This window comes from Sapajus apella, unplaced genomic scaffold (genome assembly GCF_009761245.1).
Source record: "Sapajus apella isolate SASKATOON/1434 unplaced genomic scaffold, GSC_monkey_1.0 scaffold8, whole genome shotgun sequence".
Classification (NCBI taxonomy): Eukaryota; Metazoa; Chordata; class Mammalia; order Primates; family Cebidae; genus Sapajus; species Sapajus apella.
The window spans coordinates 31596499-31608226 of NW_022436948.1; positions in this window are offsets into that span (position 1 = coordinate 31596499).

Sequence of the window (11728 nt, forward strand, 5' to 3'; positions counted from 1 at the left end):
ATATTAACAGAAAATAAAGCCATAAAATATCTTTAATTTATGAGATAAAAAGTAAGATACAGATTCAACAATTTTTTTAAAAAGTAATTACAAATTTATAATGAATGGTTAAGTAAACGATTGTGAAGCATTTAAATTTGCTGCAATATTTAAAGAAACTTCTCTGTAGAAGACATCTTTATACTGATGTGAAACTTCTAATAACCTTAAAATGTTGACAGTAATTTTTATATAGCAGAAAACTTTAGATTTTCCTATTAAGAGTGATTGCAAGTTTATAAGAAGTTTTATCAAAACACATCTACATTAACGAATAATTAGCATTCTCTGTGAATGTGTAGCTTTAAGTAAAAAACTACTCAAAATTTATTCCCATGTTTCTTGAACTCTCAAATATTTCACATTTGGACAATTTGTATAAATCAAAATAAATCAAGAAATTAATTCAGAAAAATAATGTCATATATAACAAGACCACTTATTACATCATTTAAATCGTCTCTCTGCTTTCTATTACAATGAAATCCTTAAATATTTTGGTGTACTGTACATTTTTGATATGACATTCTGCAACCGAAGATATTTTAAATTTTAGTATTATATAAATATAACTAAAATGAGATAAACTTTTTATTTATCTTTATTATAAAATTAGTATTCTTAAATGAGCAAAGAAAGAAACATTGCATTATATGGAAATAGAAAATAAGATATATTTTTAATGAGGCAAAGCTAGAAATCACACAAAGTTGTATATAAATCTGCAGTTTTTAAAGATGCAGTAGGTTAACAGAATAAACATGACCCTAAAACTGAAATAAGCAGAGACAACAGGACATAAATAATAGGCAGGGAACATTGAACTCCTCATATAATTAAGGCTAAGCTGCTTATTTTGTCTTAATTATATCTCAGTCTGACCTCGGGGCCTGGTCAGGTTCCTTTGACAAGCTATTAGATTCCTCTTCAGGTATTCCAAAGGGCATCCAGGTTTCAGAAGCCAACAGAGAAGAATGTCAATATCAAGAACCAATAGAATATATCATAGCTGAATCGTGTCCCAAGGTTTGGAAAACAAGCTACTGACAAGGGTGTTGTATTAGACAGCAGACTGGATCAGATGCTTGAACTGAACATAAACCCTGGATTTTTTCCAAATATCTCAGGAGAAATAAGTATATCTGGGCTGTATTAGTTCATTCTCACACTGCTAATAAAGACATTCCTGAGACTGGATAATTTATAAAAGAAAAAGGTTTAATTGGCTCACAGTTCAACATGCTTGGGGAGACCTCACAATCATGGTGGTAGGTGAGGAAGAGCAAAGGTACATCTTGCATGGTGGCAGGCAAGAGACTTGAGAGCAAACCAAAGGGTGAAGCCCCATATAAAATCATGAGCTCTTGTGAGAATTCACTCACTATCACAAAAATAGTATGGGGGAAACTACCACCATGATTTAATTATTTCCACCTGGTCCTGTCCTTGACACACAGAAATTATTACAATTCAATGTGAAATTAGGGTGGGTAGACAGAGCCAAACTATATTATTCTGCACCTGGCCCCTCCCAAATTTCATGTCCTCACATTTCAAAGGCAATCATGCCTTCCCAACAGTCCCCCAAAGTCTTAATGCATTTCAGCATTAACTCAAAAGTCCAGTCTCCTCTGAGACAAGGCAATTTTTCAAAACTAATCATGCCTTCCCTGAAATCCTTCTAAGTTATAACTCATTTTAGCATTAACTCAATAGTTCACAGTCCCAAATCTCATCTGAGACAAGGCAAGTCCCTTTCCCCTATGAGCCTGTAAAACCAAAAGCAAGTTAGTTACTTCCTAGATACAATAAGTATACAGGCATTGGGTAAATACAGCTACTCCAAATGGGAGAAATTAGCCAAAACAAAGGGGCTACAGGCCTCATGCAAGTCAGAACTCTAGCAGTCAAATCTTAAAGCTCCCAATTCATCTCCTTTGACTCTATGTCTCATATCCACATCATGCTGATGCAAGAGGTGGGTTCCCATGGTTTGGGCAGCTCCACCTCTGTGGCTTTGCAGGGTACGGCCCCCTACTGGGTGCTTTCACAGGCTGGCATTGAGTGTCTGTGGCTTTCCCTGGTGCAAGCTGTCAGTAGATATACCCTTCTGGGGTCAGGAGGATGGTGGCACCCTTCTCACAGCTTCACTAGGCAGTGCCCCAGTGGGGACTCTGTGTGAGGGCTCACACGCCACATTTTCCTTCTGCATGAGGTTCTCCATGAGGGCTCTGCCCCTGCAGCACACCTCTGCCTGGACTCCAGGCATCTTCATACATCCTCTGAAATCTAGGTGGAGGGTCGCAAACTGCAAGGAAACTATTTTTTCCTTCTAGTCCTCCAGGCTTGTCATGAGAGAGGCTGACCTGAAGACCCTTGATATGCACTGGAGACATTTTCCCCATTATCTTGGCAATAGGCATTTGGTTCCTTGTTACTGATGCAAATTTCTGCTTCTGGCTTGAATTTCTTCTCAGAAAATGCGTTTTTCTTTTCTATTGCATTGTTAGGCTGCAAATTCTCGGAACCTTTATGTTCTCCTTGCCTTTTAAACATGTTTCAATTCTAAACCATATGTTTGAGAATACATAAAACTGAATGCTTTTAACAGCACTCAACTCATATCTTGAATGCTTTGCTGCTTAGAAATGTCTTCTGCCAGATAACCAAAATTGTTTCTGTCAAGTTCAAAGTTCCACACATCTCTAGGACAGGGACATCTTTCTCTGAGTTTGGGAAGTTCTGTGTTATTATTCCTTGGAATAAACTATGTACTTCTATTCTTTCTTTACCTCCTCTTTAAGGCCAGTAATTGTTAGATTTTCCCTTTTGAGGCTATTTTCTAGATCCTGTAGGTGTACTTCATTGTATTCTACTATTTTTTTTTTTGTCTCCTGTGACTGTGTACTTTCAAATAGCTTGTCTTTAGGCTCACTAATTCATTCTTCTGCTTGATCAATTCTGCTACTAAAGGATTCTGATGCATTCTTCAGTATACCAGTTGCATTTTTTAGCTTCAGAATTTCTATTTGATCCTTTTTTATTATTGTAGTATCTTTGTTAAATTTATCTGACAACAGTCTAAATTCCTTATGTGTTATCCTGAATTTCTTTGATTTTTATCAAAACAGCTAATCGAATTCTCCGTCTGAAAATTCACATATCTCTGTTTTTCCAGAATTGGTCCTTGATGCCTTATTTAGTTCAATTGGTGAGGTCATGTTTTCCTGGATGGTGTTGATGCTAGTAGATGTTCTTCAGTGTCTGGTCATTGAAGGTTTAGGCGAAAAACATCTTGCTTGAAAGACTGCTGCTGTAGTTAAAAAGGTTAAATTTTTTTTAAAAGTTATTTATTGTTTAGAGCATTTGGATAAAGTATGCTTTTGTAAGCAAATTTACTTTTTTTTAATCTCAGTTCTCAAAAATTTTGATTGTGATTTTATGACAATACAGTTAATTACATACGCTTAGTAAGAGTCTTTTAGAACAGAGCATTTGGATACACTGGTTATTTTATCAAGACTTTGACTAAAACAGCATATTTTAAGGTAAAGCTCCAGCAAAGCCAACTTACGAGGAGCCTATATAAGCATTCAATTCTTACTGCACTTTATGTGAATAATCAGAAAAAGTATAAGCTCAAAAGTTATTTTACACACAAACTGGTCTTACTGTAATTTCTCTTTAATAGAAAATGAGAAATTGAATGAAAGATAGAAATTATTTCGAAGGAAAAGTATAACACTCTATACTAGATTTTAGCCTTAGCTTTTTTTTTTTTTTTGAGTGCAGATTGAATCGTAAATTATTTCTTGGCTACAATAATTCTCTAGAGAGTCCCAGATTATAATTTTTCTTCATATCTTTAGTTGGTGGCCAAATGGAATACATTTCTATTTCTGTTCTGAAACACAAATACTCTCTTGTCAAAATATTAATATTATTGATTTATCCTTGTTTTACTTCCAAGGAAATAAAAATCACGGTATTCTGAAGACCAGTGATGTGAACCTCCCTCATTTGGCATCCCATTGGACTGGATCTGTTTTTCACTGCAAATGCCCTACTGCTAAAGCTATATAAGCAATCTCCCTCTCGTCCCAAGGACTGTCATGGAAGAGATGGGCACATGAGATTGTAAGGGCTGGTTTTGAGTGATAGAATTAGATCAAGATCAAAAACTCCAAGTCAAGGATGGCTACAAAGATGCCTAAACAGCTGGTAGAACAAGCCACTTTGCCTTCTTAGCTATTATGTGTCACCTTTGCATCCAGTCGGTTTCATAACCTTGCCTTTGGCATTTTGTTTGTTGGCTTTCTACTTTAAAAAATTAATAATTTTAGGGGGTAATAAATGCTTGTCCACATATACATCCATTCCTATCTGGCCTGGAACAAGTAATTGGCTGTAAGTCATTTTGTTCTGTTTCTAATTGATAAAGTTTTGATTGAATATTGTTGAGGTGAAATAAAATGCTTAAATCTATGCATTCATTTAAACATTCAGTTATTCATTTTTCTCATTAATTCAACCATTATTTATCAAGCACCAACTGTTCTTGGGTCTGGTAATGCAACTGAGAAAAAGAAAGTGATATTCTTATTCACAGAAAACCTAGAAGCAGGTTTCAAGAATAAGTAAGGAAATTAAAATTAAATAGTGATAATTGAGATGACAAAGAATCACCAATCCCAGGCATGGCAGGTCTTCCTAGAGGAGTGGAAGAAAAAAGTAAAACACGTGATCCAAAAATTAGCAACCATTAGTCCAGTAAATCACGTTTTCTCATGTGCGATGCGGGATGAAGTGAGAAGGGGAGGCGTGACACGAGAGGGTTGGAAGCACAACCACAGGAATCCCTGAAGAATCAGAAATTAAAAAGTATGCGGCTTCTTTGTGGGACTGAAATTCTTCACTCTGGCTAGATCTCAGAGTTTGTTGTGAATGGTGAGGGTTTAAAGAGAAAAATAAAACCAGATGTAAGGGGATTTGTAGACTTTGCACACCTCAAGATTATGGATTTTTTTTCTTGAGATTGATGGCAATCTGTAGAAAGGTTTGAAGTCAGGGAGTGCCATGATCTACTTCACATTTTAGAGGCATCCATCTGGCTGCCACAGCACAGATTGCGTTCCAGAATACAAGGATGGAGTCAGGCAGATCAGATACTGGGGGCAAGAGTAATGTAGTTTTTGTAGTAACGTAGTCACTATAGTCATTGTAACATGTAGATGCTGGTTGCTGCTCAGTCACTATTAAAGTGGCCAGGATTTATTATGGCTAAAAACACAAAATAATTATTGTACTTTCATATTTCAGTATTTCAAATCTGTATTATTTCCCTGCCTCATCAATTATCAGCTAAATAATGGTCTTCTAATATTCTCCAACTTCATCAGATCTGGCCATGCTTTAATCAACACTCAAGAGAGTTACATTTAGGCCGGGCGCGGTGGCTCACGCCTGTAATCCCAGCACTTTGGGAGGCTGAGGCGGGTGGATCACGAGGTCAAGAGATCGAGACCATCCTGGTCAACATGGTGAAACCCCGTCTCTACTAAAAATACAAAAAATCAGCTGGGCATGGTGGCGCATGCCTGTAATCCCAGCTACTCAGGAGGCTGAGGCAGGAGAATTGCCTGAACCCAGGAGGCAGAGGTTGCGGTGAGCCGAGATCGCGCCATTGCACTCCAGCCTGGGCAACAAAAGCAAAACTCCGTCTCAAAAAAAAAAAAAAAAAAAAAAGAGAGTTACATTTAAAAAATAAAAATTGAATTGCATTACCCCCTCACTTATAATTATTCACCATCATCCCACCACTGTTTGGATAAAGATATTTTTAACATGTCTTTCCATATTCTGTGCTACAGCAAACTCTTCAGCTTCCGGCATTATCATTTACAGTCTGCCCTCAACACTCCAACCACATTTACCTTTCTATGGCCACTCTTACCCACCAGATTAGATTAGTTCCTTTCTCCTAGACCGTCTCATACCATTTGTCTTTTTCTTCTTGTGACCAACTGGTATTATAAGCAATGATTGATAGTTCCAGAAATATAGTGAACTGAATTGATATGAACATTCCTTTCTTTTACAAACACACTAAAATGATAGATGAAGTATAACAGAAAAAAAAAAAGCTTAAATGCATAAACAATCTCAAAGGAAGAAAAGGTAAATTCCTAGGTTTCAGCACCGAAGAAGAAAATATTAATGGCAGAGCAATGAGTGAAAACTCACACTGCCATGGCCACCCTGATTTTTTTTTAACCCAAATTTAGGAGCTGAGGGCTGGTAACATGTTCTGGCCCATAAATCAATGCCGGAGGATAAATGTAGCTAAAATTTATTTCTGTACATAAGACTGAACTGCAAAAGCTGAAAAGAGAACCAGAAAAAGTAGATAAGACAATGGGAATATTTTTATTTCTTTCTAGACCCTAAGGAAGGGGTGAAAAAAGTCACCTCTTAAAAACCTAAACTTCTTCCATACTTAATTATTGCAACTAAATCTTCATTTTTATTATGATGCTGTAATCCTGAGCCAAGAAATTAAAATGGAAATTGGTTTAGGACTGCCTCACCCACAGAAGAAGTCCATACAAAAATCTTTTGAGAGACTTCCAGGATCCTTAGCTTGCTGCCAATATTTTTAGAAAGTCCACTCTTGAGGTATACAAGATGAGAGTACAAGACTCTGCATGTGGCTTTACTTTCCTCTTTAGATTAAACTCTCTCCACTGATATCAAACTCTGAAATCCAGCCAGAGTGAAGAATTTCAGTTCCACAAACAAGTCGTACCCTCTTTTATTAATATCTCTGGTACTTTAGATGTGCCTGTGGCTGTGCTCCGAACACTTGTGATGACATGCCCCTTTTCACAAGGTGTTTACTTCATGAGACTTCCATGAAATACATGTCTCCGGTATTATACATGCCTCAGATTCAGGCTGGTCTTTCTGCTTGCGTCTTAGTTGCTTGTCTTAATTCCTGAGTGAACAACCCTAATGATGACTCATGCTCTTCTTATAGTAAAATATTCCTGACCTTCGCTACAGATGTCATGCACTTCTATGTAGACCAAAGATGACAATACTGCATTAATTAACAAAGAAAGACTACCACACCAGCATATTCATCAGAATGGACCTGTGGATGCACTATCTTTCCCAGCTGCTTCCCAAAGTGCAAAGGGACATCCGCCCCTAGGAGTAGATTTTGATCAGTCAACGAAAAAGACAGCAAGAAGACAGAAAATAATCTTTCCCTTTATTTCTTTACCAATGGGCTCTTCCAAAAAGCAGTATTCCATGGAGTCTGTCTGGAGATAGCATGCATGACTGAATACTAGCTGTGCTTTGCTGGAAAGCTGTGGACATCTCCGTAATGCATGATCTTATATTTGCTCCGACTCTTTCTCTGGCTCGCTTTCCTTTTTCTTTCACTTCTCCTTCCCCAGGTGGTTCTCTTCCAATATAACACAGTCATGCACTGCATAACAACATTTTGCTAATGATGGCCTGCATGTATCAGGGTGGTCCTATAAAATTACAGTGAAACTTAATAATTCTCATTGCCTGGTGTCATCATAGCTGTCTTAACCTTGTAGTGCAATGTAACACTCACGTGTTTATGGTGATGATGGCGTAAACAAATCTATTGAGCTCTTGGTCGTGTTAAAGTATAGCACATATAATTATATCTAGTACATAAAAGTTGATAATGATAATGAACAACTATGTTACTGGTTTATGTATTTACTATACTATGATTTTTGCATTATTTTAGAATGTATTCCTCCTACTTATATAACAAAACATTAACTGTGAAACAGCCTCAGGCAGGATTTTCAGGAGCTATTCCAGAAGAAGGCATTGTTATCATAGGAGATGACAGCTCCACGTGTGTTATTTTCCAGAAGACCTTCCAGTGGGACAAGACATGGAGATGGAAGACGTGATGTTAATGATCCTGACCCAGTGTAGGCCTAGGCTAGTGTGTGTATTTGTGTCTTAGCTTTTAACAAAAAGAAGTTTAAAAATTAGAGGATTATCTTTTGTTCTGAGTACTTACCAAGATACAACTTAAAAAGAGAGGAAGCATCAGGGCTTCTCAGTGTGTCTTTTTAAAGGTAGCATTATCACTGAAAGAAAAAATAAAAACACAGAAAAAGCTATTTTTCTTAAGAAAAAGTTTGAGTGTTTTTAACAAATCTATGAATTGATTTGCAATTTCATGGTATCTTTATTGATAATGTCCTTTCAACAGTGCAATCATGTGTACATATTTCATTGAGCAGGCACTTAAGACAGGCTGAATCACCTAGATATATTTAACTGATTACCTGTCCCTATTAGAAAATACATGTGGTTCCTAACTACCTCTCTTAAACTCTAATGATGTATCAATAAATAAAAAGTTATGAAGCAAATTGAGACAATTATTTAAATCATCCTACCAAAAATTCCCCTTTTACCTGGAATACTAGGCCAATAAAACATCATTAATTTCTGGACCTTGTGAAGCTTTCCTCTGTTCAGTTAATTAGGAAAATGAGTCTCTAAACAAATTAATAATGTAAACAAGCAGATTGTGGTCTCCACAAGAGTCAAGGGCAAATAACTGCTCTCATCTATTTGAAAATCCAGTCAAGGAAGAATAGTTTCATCCTCCTAAAAAGTATTTTATTATAAAATTTATTATATGATATTAATTATATATGATATATTAACATCACATTAAATTACTATGTTATTAAGGGAACTTAGATTTTGAAATATTTTATTCTCATTGCTCTATCTTAACTACTTTGTTTTATTTGAATGCTCTAGTAGTATATAGACTCTAATGAAATATCAACTATATAGGGACCTGAAAAAAGATTGTAGCTATTATTCATCTTTGAATTTTCAATGTCAGAAAGTTCATTGTCATAGGTAACCTAGTAAGCATAAATTAATAATTCATCTGAGTTTAATTAATTTTTAATTGTATCATGTACATTAACCAGTTCATGTAATCCAAGTTAAATTTTACATACCTACTGCCAAGAAGTTCTTAATATCTAATGTACATCTTTAAAAGACCTGTTTTCTTTCCCCAAACTTCTTATCTCATCTATTTTTCTATCCATCTCTTTCTTCCACTAACTAAAAGTTCCGTATCAATAGCTGTAAATCAATTGTATCACTAGTCCCATTCCATTTATGAGAAAATTTCAGTTCAGAGCTGTTAAATGACTTCATTAATGCCACCCAGCTAATCAGTAGGAAAGAGCTAGTTGTGGAGTCCAGAAATGTCTAACTCCAAACATATAGTTTTAACATTGCAGTATATTTGCCAGGTGCTTCCTGAAATACAGGTCATACAACTATTTCTTAATTCTCTGGGAAATTTCTATACTCCACTCTTGCTCAGCCTGTTCTATATACCCAGAGTCCATAACTTATAGTCAGCCTTTTGAATTTTACAAGTTCTATCATGTTAAAATAAGATATAATTCCTTGTCTTTTCCAATGCTTAATGTAGAGTGATTTTTATTTTTGTATGATTCTTAACCACTGGGATCATATTTTATTGTGTCTATTTGATTCTTCTCTATTTCATCTAGCTAGCTATTTATTTTGTTAATTTTTTCAAAACACTATCCCCTGGATTCATTGATTTTTTTTTAAGGGTTTTTGTTTATCTCTTTCAGTTCTGCTCTGATCTTAGTTACTTCCTGTCTTCTGTTAGCTTTTTAATTTGTTTGCACTTGCCTCTCTAGTTATTTTAATTGTGATGTTAGGTTGTCAATTTTAGATCTTTCCTGCTTTCTGATATAGCCATTTATTGCTACAAATTTCCCTCTTAACACTGCTTTAGCTGTGTCCCAGAGATTCTGGCAAGTTATCTCTTTGTTCTCATTGGTTTCAAAGAACTTTTTGATTTCTGCCTTAATTTAATTATTTACCCAGGAGTCATTCAGGAGCAGGTTGTTTAATTTCCATATAATTGTGTGGTTTTAAGTGAGTTTCTTAATTCTGGTTCCTAGTTTGGTTGTACTGTAGTCCCAGAGACTGTTACAATTTCAATTCTTTTGTATTTGCTAAGATGTGTTTTACTTCCAATTTTGTGGCTGATTTTAGAATAAGTGCCATGTGGCACTGAGAACAATGCATATTCTTTTGATTTGGGGTGGAGAGTTCTGTAGATGTCTATTAGGTCCACTTGGCCCAGAGCTGAGTTCAAGTCCTGAATGTCTTTGTTCATTTTCTGTCTCATTTATCTGTCTGATATTGACAGTGGGGTGCTAAAGTCTCCCACTATTTTTGTGTGAAAGTCTGACTAAGTGTCTCAGTAGGTTTCTAACAACTTGTTTTATGAATCTGGGTGCTCCTGTAGTGGGTGCATATACATTTAGAATAGTTAACTCTTCTTGAATTGTTCACTTTACTATTATGTAATGCCCTTCTTTTTTAAAAAAAAAAATATTTGTTGGTTTAAAGTCTGTTTTGTCAGAGACTAGAATTGTAACTCCTGCTTATTTTGCTTTTCATTTGCTTGGAAAATTTTCCTCCATCCCTTTATTTTGAGCTTGTGTGTGTCACTGCACATAAGGTGGGTCTCCTGAATATAGCACCACAATTGTCTTGACTCCTTATCCATTTTGCCAGTCTGTGTCTTTTAATTTGGTCATTTAGCCAATTTACATTTAAGGCTAGTATTTTTATTTATGAATTTGATCCTGTCATCATGATGCTACTAATTATTTTGTGCACTAGTTGATGCAGTTTATTTGTAGTGTCATTGGACTTTATATTTTCTTGTGTTGTTGCAGTAGCTGGTACCAGTTTTTCCTTTCCATATTTAGTGCTTCTTTCAGTAACTCCTGCAAGGCAGCCCTGGTGTAATGAAATCTCTCAGTATTTACTTGTTTGGAAATAATTTTGTTTCTCCTTTTCTTATGAAGCTTAGTTTAGCTGGTTATAAAATTCTGGGTTGAAAATTATTTTCTTTAAGAATGTTGAATATTGGCCCCCAATCTCTTTTGGCTTGTAGAGTTTCTGCTGAGAGGTCCACTATTAGTCTGATGAGCTTCCATTTGTAGGTGACCTAGCCTTTCTCTCTGGCTGACCTTGACATGTTTTCTGTCATTTTGACCTCAGAGAGTCTGTTTATGTGTCTTGGGTTTGATCTTCTTGTGGAGTATCTTAGTGGTGTTCTCTGTATTACCTGAATTTGCACACTGCTGTGTCTTGCTAGGTTGGGAAAGTTCTCCTGGATATTGTCCTGAAGTGTATTTTCCAGCTTGTTTCCATTCTCCCTGTCTCCTTCTGATATGCCAGTCAATAGTAGGGTCAGTCTTTTTACAGATTCCCATATTTCTTGGAGGCTTTGTTCATTTGTTTTTATTTTTTTTTTCTTTAGTCTTGTCTGCATACCTTATTTAGGTGGCCTTTGAATTCTTATATCCTTTCTTCCACTTGGTCATTTTGGCTGTTAATACTTGTGTATGCTTCATGAAATTCTTGTGCTGTGTTTTCCAGCTCCATCAGGTCATCTATGTTCCTCTCTAAACTGGTTATTCTAGTTAGCAACTCCTCTAACTTTTCATCAAAGATCTTAGCTTCTTTGAATTGGGTAGAACATACTCCTTTAGCTTTATTACCCATCTTCTGAAGCCTACTTCTGTTAAATTATCCA